Source organism: Pungitius pungitius, chromosome 10 (assembly GCF_949316345.1).
Source record: "Pungitius pungitius chromosome 10, fPunPun2.1, whole genome shotgun sequence".
NCBI lineage: Eukaryota > Metazoa > Chordata > Actinopteri > Perciformes > Gasterosteidae > Pungitius > Pungitius pungitius.
The window spans coordinates 19,321,108-19,328,958 of NC_084909.1; the positions used below are offsets into that span (position 1 = coordinate 19,321,108).

At 43.4% G+C, this 7,851-nt stretch overlaps 1 protein-coding gene across 5 annotated transcripts in view; it reads right to left on the reverse strand.

The window, feature by feature from the left end:
- Positions 1–6,579, reverse strand: part of hdac4 (histone deacetylase 4) — an 89,024-nt gene extending 82,445 nt beyond the window's left edge. For all 5 annotated transcript variants that reach the window (XM_062564954.1, XM_062564952.1, XM_062564953.1 and 2 more), the window contains exon 1: positions 6,485–6,579. The gene's annotated coding sequence lies outside the window, so the exon portion shown is untranslated. The remainder of the gene's footprint in view (positions 1–6,484) is intronic.
- Between the last annotated feature and the right edge of the window lie 1,272 nt (positions 6,580–7,851).

Genomic DNA, 7,851 nt, shown 5'->3' on the forward strand with positions numbered 1-7,851 from the left:
GGAACCAAGCTCAAAGGGTGACTTTAAGAGAGGCTTGAGGGAGGAGAGCACTTGTTTGAGGAGACAAAGTGACACCTGTCAGGCATGAAAAGCAGTAAACGTTGCTTGTTCATGTTTGCAAGTGAATCGGTCCGGGACGTCTCATCAATCAGTCGTCCCTGGTTGGGGCTTCTGAAATCAGGAGTCACAGCTCAAGTGTGGACGTGGAGAGATGAGCAACACAACTGTTGTTGAACGGAAGATGGTGTGAAGATACCAGTCGGGAGGACGAGGTCTCAACCAGAGGACCTTCAGTTCAGACCTTCTAGTTGAACTGTGATCTCCACACATTAACCTTGTCATCTGGCAGTACATCGAGGTTTATGTGCCAACAATTCAGATCATGGTGTTTTGTAAGATCCTGGTTGTTTCATGAGCATATCACAGTATTTTGTTTTTTTCCAGACTAAACACATTCCCTCATTGACACCAAAAAGGACCTGAGCAGCTGTTCAGCGCTTGCTGGTGATGGAGTAAATTGTTAGTGTTGGTGCATCTCTGGTCCCTCAGGGTTCCCCCTGTATGGCTCTTTTCTATTTTTTTAAAGTAGTGACAGAGTTCTCCTTGTTGTGATAGCAGGCAAGCTGTACCCAGCATGCCGTTTGCCAGTGTAATTTTATAAATATACAATTAGCAGTGTTACAAAATGTTGTGTCGTGGTGTTGTACCCTGTTAAAGAGGGTTAGTGGTTGTGGGTTATTCATTGTTATAAAGTTATGCCATAACGCCATCTCATTTCACGTGAGTAACTGCGACCGCTTCAATGATATGATATAACGTGCAGGCCCCGCCTCTCACCTGAGGTACAGAATATTTGCTATTATGACTCTACAATGTGAGCACGTGCCATTCTGCTGTGCTGCATTCTCATGTAAATTCTCTTTTATTTTTGTAAGATGACTGACACGGCTTTTGAACATGGTGAGGAGGGCTGCCACCAAAACCACGATCAAATTTGCGGATATAACAATGGATTATGTTTCTTGTGTAGCGGCAATTTGCCTGACATTTCTTGTGCATCATCCGTAGAAATTAGTGGTTGAAGACAAGCTGAAATGTAGAGTGACGTCCTTTGTAAAATAAATAAACATGAAGAAAATCTTGAAAAATACAGTTGTGGCCAACTCTAATTTTACCCCTCACCTCAATAATATCACACAGCTTCTGTTGAAGAGATTATGTCTTCATGGAGCATGAGGGCACAGAAAAGAAACAAAAGACAAAGTATTTGGGCTGTCTCAAACCGAAACTCTACAGGTATGTTTAATGTTTTAGGTTTGGGGGAAGTGCTGAGTGACAGAGTGACAGAGAGAGAGAATTGATGTGAAACCTGGAGAGACATGTTGGGTTTTAAATTGTTTGCATAAAATGTAATGGCGCATCACAGCGAAGCAGATGGATCAGCCCTGCATGAGGTTATTGAAAAGAGAGCTGTGGAATCTTGACTTTCAAACGCTGAATTTACAGCATAGCGAACAGACAATGTGTGTGTGACAACATCTTTACATGGCATTTGAGATTTGATAAGTCAGCCCTTTTATTGTTTGACATACTGTCAGCTATCCTGTAGTAATGGCAGGGATACAGTGGTAATACTCTCTCACTCACACACGCACACACACACACACGTCTGCTGTTCATGGAAAACCAAACACCCATGCATTGTTACCCTGGCAACAAAAGGCCAACTATTCAGAGTCTAATAAAAAGCAGGAAGTAGCATCATATCGTGCAGCTTGCCAAGTACCGTAAATGGCAAAAGCCCACTTGACTTCCCTTTCCTTATTGCTAGCACTCCTTCAATGTCACTCTCACTCTTTAACCCGTGTATCTAACGTTCTCTCTGCGTATCCGTTGTTAATTATCCCTGTCGACATGAAACACCACAGTGTGAAGCTGCTGTCAGACTCTTAACCCAAAGCAAGTCTATGGCTTCACACTAAACTGATGCTACAACTTGTGTCACGTTTAAGTTCATCTTCAGTCAAAATGCGGTTCAGAAGCAACGTTTGCTTTCGGGCTTTGCAAATGCAACAAAATGAGACAATTTGGAATCAAAGTGAGCAGCATTGCAGTCCTTGGACCTGATGGATTGGCAAAAACAGCAACTGTGATGGCAACTCCTGCCGGCAATGTTCATGTGAGAGAAATAAATAAATGGGTAGCCAGAAGTTTCAAAGTAAAAAGGTAGGCAGGGTGGTGGGACAGTTTGCACAGTCCTGCTGGTTGAGTGTGCCTGAGCACCACAGGATCCCGTCACGAAGCACAACAATGCCACCCCGGGCGATGGTGGCGCATGGAGTAGTGTGATGTGCTGGAAGCCGCAAGGTTGGTGGTTTGAATCCCGGCTGCCCCGTGTGCCACGTCGAAGTGGCCCTGAGCAAGACACCTGACCCCTAATTGCTCCCCAGGCAAAAATGTAATGCATGTGACAAAGCGTCAGCTAAATGACATGTAATGTAATTAATAGACTCAATTAGTAACCATTAGCATGACATCCACAACATGTCCACAAACAAGTATGCCTTTCCCAACTGCCAACCCTTCCAACACTTTCTAACTGAGCTCGGATGGGTTCAAAGTCTGGACAAAGTCCCCGCAGAGCACTAAGGGGCTAAAACGGGCTTATTATTGGAGTGAGGCACAAAAGGGTATAGGGGACTCAATCTGGGAGAATGTTTTGCAGCCATTAACTCAATGGGTAACCACAAGGATTCATCAAGCCTCAAATCACATCAGTTGAGCCTGAGAGCTTCTGTACAGTTATCCATTAAACGCTCGGTCCCGTTTTACTGCTTTGAATCTTTCTCTTGTCTCGTTTTACTGTCCCTCTGGCCGATATCCAACTTCCTTTCTTTTATTGAGTTGCACAACAATTAGCCTAATGAGAAAAGATGATGTAGCTGTGTAATGATCGATTCCACTGACCTTGGTGCTTTCTGTTTACTCCTAAAAATGAAGACAATAAACTCAAACTGGAAATGGTTGGTTTAGATGAAAGACAAAAAAACTATTGCTCAGAGACTGTGGTGAAACAACGGATTTCCCTTGAGTTGTATTAGTGGCATTTAAAACGATGCATGGACACAATAATATGCTGAATGGCAGTTAATGTGCGAATGTGCGTTACAGGCTCCTGTCTCCTCATTTGTCCCTGAGAACAACAGTGGTATTAGTTCACATTAGTATCTATTGAAGTGACAACATGTCCACAAAAAAGCAAGCTTCCAGCAGTGAGCAGTGGGAGGGGGTTGCAAAGCCAGGTCTGGGGCCTGACGTCGAAGTTAAGGGCTCCGAAATGTTGGTAAGAACGGGATGTGAATGTTGGCCCATCGTAAATGGGATTGATTTGATTCAAAAAGCTCATTGGTCGATAACCACATCAAAGAATACTAGTTAGAAGAAGCGAATCTTCATTAAGCACGTCTTTACCAAAGGAATATCATATGCAGTAAAATCCCAATTGCAATGTGTAAGTGACTTGACAAAAAGATTTTAATGTTAACGGTTTTCTAAAGTTAAAATTAGGGTTGTTTATTGGTTACACACAGATCTTAACTCTACGTCGGCGGATAGCAGCTAACGGCGCAAACAGCATCAACAGGACTGTGAAGACCCTCCAACTCGGCTGGCTGTGACTCCTCTGCCAGGAGCCTCCTGGTGGGAGGAGCTGAGACTCTGGCCTCGCACCAATGACTCTGATTGGGACCTCCAGGAAGAGAATAAAAGACATCGCTTCGAGGAGTGCCGGTCTCTCACTGCAGCGCCTGCGGCACCAGCCTCACCTTAAAGTGAACTGTATATGTACAATGTTTGTGTGTGAGCCACATGAGCACCGAGCAGGCAGGGACTGCTAGTTGGCCAGAGGGGGGTTCGACAGACACTGACGTGCACTTGAAAGCAGGTCGGACTGTCAGCGTAGATTTAGAGTATCTATTTTACCTAGTATTGTGGAAATGGATTTAGAACCCGCAGTCATCCATTGACTGTATTATTTCTGTTTGTGCATCAAATCCAGTAATATATTATTAGTAGACACTTTAGTTCCACAAATCTTCACACGCAAAATGCAAATGTGAAGCGGTGACTTTGATTTTCTGCAGGTGATTCATTCACAAAGAGGGTTTCTTAGAAGACACTCGCTCAGAGAAACGCATTAACAGTGATTAAACATATCCCTGTGCCTTTGATCCCCAAATCCATTTTGTTGTTTAAAAGCATCATTTCACCACAATTAAATTATGTGTGCAGTGAGAGACATTTTTCCCCAACTGACTAAAATTTGAAATTGAAATGCCTGGTGTTTACTGCCTGTTCCAAACAATCCAATTAAAAAAGATTTATTGTTGCAGAAATATGCAACAAACACACCAAGAGTAATGAGTTAAAAGAAGTTGAAGTGTTTACGGGTCCACCATCAGCAGCTTATAAATACCATAATGCAGGATCAACATAGAAATGAACATCACAAACCACACATTCCTATGAACGCTTCCTCTTTGTGAAGGATCACTTTGATTGACGCTAATCCCAAATGGCTTGTTCAACTATTGAATTAAAAAGAGTAAGATGATATCAAAGATCATCTTTTAAGTCACATCAAAATCTCAAACTGCACATTAACCCTTATTGCTGTTTATTTTTAATGCTATGGAGACACGAGTGGTAGTCCCTGAGTATAACACCTATTTGTCAGAATACATTTCTACTCTACAGCCACTCTGAATCCCTTACCAACTGGCTCTATTATCAGCAATGTGGAAATGTGCGACGTCTTCAGCAGCTTATTGACTTGCACTTGTGCAAAGAAATGCCCAGATGGCACAAAAAGGGAATAACAGACACAACTTTGGACACAGAGGATCCTGTTTTTTTGTGCTCTCTGCAGAGTCGTCCTCCAGGAGGAGCACGCTGAGCCAAATGTGTTCCAGGAGGCTGCAGTGACCTTGTTCCTGTGGGGCCCGCCGTTCACCAGCGTAGCAGCAGCAGTCCTCCAGAGCTCTTAACGCTCAGGGAATAGTTTCCACTAGTGAGAGCTGAAAGGACTCTTAGTGGCTCAGAGGCACAGCGAGCCAAAGTTAGCTTCCGGTGTGGAAATGTTATGGGGAAAGTTAAGAGAATCAATATCATCATCAATAACAGATTATCTTGTATTTTTCTGAAGTGTCTCGTTACAAATGGGTTCGATGACCAAAAGGAAGCCTGATTTATCAACGTTTGAAACCGGATTTAAAATCCATTTACCTCTTCTTCATCCAGATAGGTTTAGCTCAAAAATACAAAAGTTTACACCTGTCCCTCGTGGGGAAGTAGGCTCAAGTAACTGCTAAAAAAAAAAGACTCGTCTAAGCAAGGGTTACTTCTGTTACTGTGTTTAAATTTACTTGTTAACTCATCCAAATTATTCTCATCCATTGTTTCCATGATGGACATACTGCAGTGAAATCACTTTTATTTTAGCTTTCATTCATAAAATTAAGAAAAATGAATAGATGAAAATCTGAAGATGTGTCTTAAACAACTTTAAGGCTTTACAGTGGATGGATAGAGAATCTTTCAGGATAATAAACATGCAAAAAACAACAACACATCAGACACTACCTCCAGCTCCTTCGTGCTGCTGCTGCTCTCTTGTGTTTACACTTCATGAAGACACAAGTTTACACCCAAAGCGGCCACTTCAACCTCAGCACAAAACCCCGCCGCGCGCGCGCACACACACACACACACACGCGCGCACGCACTCCAGCCCGTGGTATTTATAGAAATGTGTGCAGAGGTTAGTGTTGAGCGGAGCTATCTACACAGACAGGACACAACTACGCTGCACCGCACTGGAACGTGTCATGTTGGCGCGTGACGGTCGGTTACCTACTGATTAACACGCGATAATTACGCGGTGACCAAATCCTCCGCTACATCTGTGAACGCGAACCTCTCACCGGGGAGGGAGAGACAGCAGCACAACTTGGACACATGAAGACATAAAGACACTGAAGTTCGATAATGTGTTAGGTGTTAGTCGTCCGTTGTACACAAAAGTACATTTTCCGAAATGACAGTTTGGGTTTGAAGCAATGTCGCGAGCTTCGCGCCATTAGAAGTTCCACTTTAACGTTATTAAAATCTAAAGTGGCGAAGTAACAAAGTTGCACAACACGACCAGTCGACAGCTCTTTAAAAATTCACTCCACTTTTGTTGCGCAACGATTTCACTTTCCCTCCGCCAGAAGAAACGAAGAAACGAGACAAACATTATAAAAACAAGTCAAGTGTAGCAGAATAACAGCAGCCGGCTGGACTCCGAGGAGGAAAAGCGCAGGGAGCCGCTAACGTTAAACCCCGCGACGTAAAACACGCGCCTCCCTCCACACGTTCAAACCACCGAGACAACTGTCGACTTTTGCTTTTATAAAAGGAAGAAGAACAGACAGAGAAGGCTTACCTGACTTGGGGGGCAAATGGCCGGTGTCCAGCAGCATCCACGGTGCGGGGTTTTAGGACCCGTCGGTACTGTAACACTCGTTCGGTCAACAGCTCCGCCTTACTGAATGAGTCACGTGTCGCACAACCCCCCCCACCCCCGTGTTTCCGTAAGGGGCGGGGTCCGCGGCACAGGATGACCGACAGCCGAGGGTGGAAACTATGACGTGAATGAACTTTTCATTGTTGTCGTGGGACACACAGGTGTGCACCACTGTCTCCTCCGAATCAGCATAAAGTCACACTGACTCTTTGCGAAAGGTTTCTTTTTTTTCTTTGGTACTTGTCAGTATTTGATCACTGTTGACCTTATGTTAAATTATTTTTGTTCATCTTTGTGTTACAATTTCCTCCAATAACAATCAAAGGCATACATGAAGTCTTTAACAGATACCGCTGATAAAGCCCTCTGGTTTCCCCCGATACGCTTCTCACGTCCCGGTACCTTCGGACTGTCGGTTGGCGGCTGATTCCTGATGAGATTCATGTGAACAGATGTGCTCTGAGATTTTTTCTGAGAGAATAAGGGATCAGAATTTGATGTATAGGTTACATATAGAATTGGATTAATAGGTTAGATAGACATATTTCCTTAAATTACGCAAGCATTGAGCCCAACTCTCAGCTTGACACAAGATATACTGCAAAAAACAACCTCATTAAGTGTTTTCATCACAAGTTTGCAAGGCTCAATGCACTCCTTTTGAATGAATAATGTAATTTTCCCTCTTGTGTATAACCTCTGTGGGCCTCACCTTCTATTTCACTTGGTGAATTACAGGCAGCCTGTCTAACAATGACATTCAACAACATGTGTCAACTTGTCGCATTCAGCGGTTAGTTTAATACTTAGGTGGGGAGACATGGACTAACATTTTCCACTTAAAAGGAGTGAGACGTCTTTTCATTTTTTCGTGATTCAACACATGTTTGAGGGTTTAACGTCACTGTTGTTTGAGGTACTAACACTACGCTTCCTGTAGAAAAGCTCTCCTCTAAAACCTGATGGAGTTAAGATAGAGGAAAGATTTTTTTGATAGATTTCTCACGGACGAACACGGAAATACAAGATTAATCACCAGCAGCTTTTCATAAAAAACACTATTTGGTTTCACTGGAGCCGTATCATGTGCAAGTGCTTTTAACATTATCTTGGCATCAGCTACCACGCATTTCCTCTGTAAAGGAACTTATTTGTGTCAGGTTTTCAGCCCTCTGTGATCACACAAACATGAAACTTAGAAGATAACAATGTGCGCTTCCTCCGCCAAACTGAAGCAGATCTTGGATGTGGGCAAGTCTTCGCAGAAGTCACATTGCACAATAGCC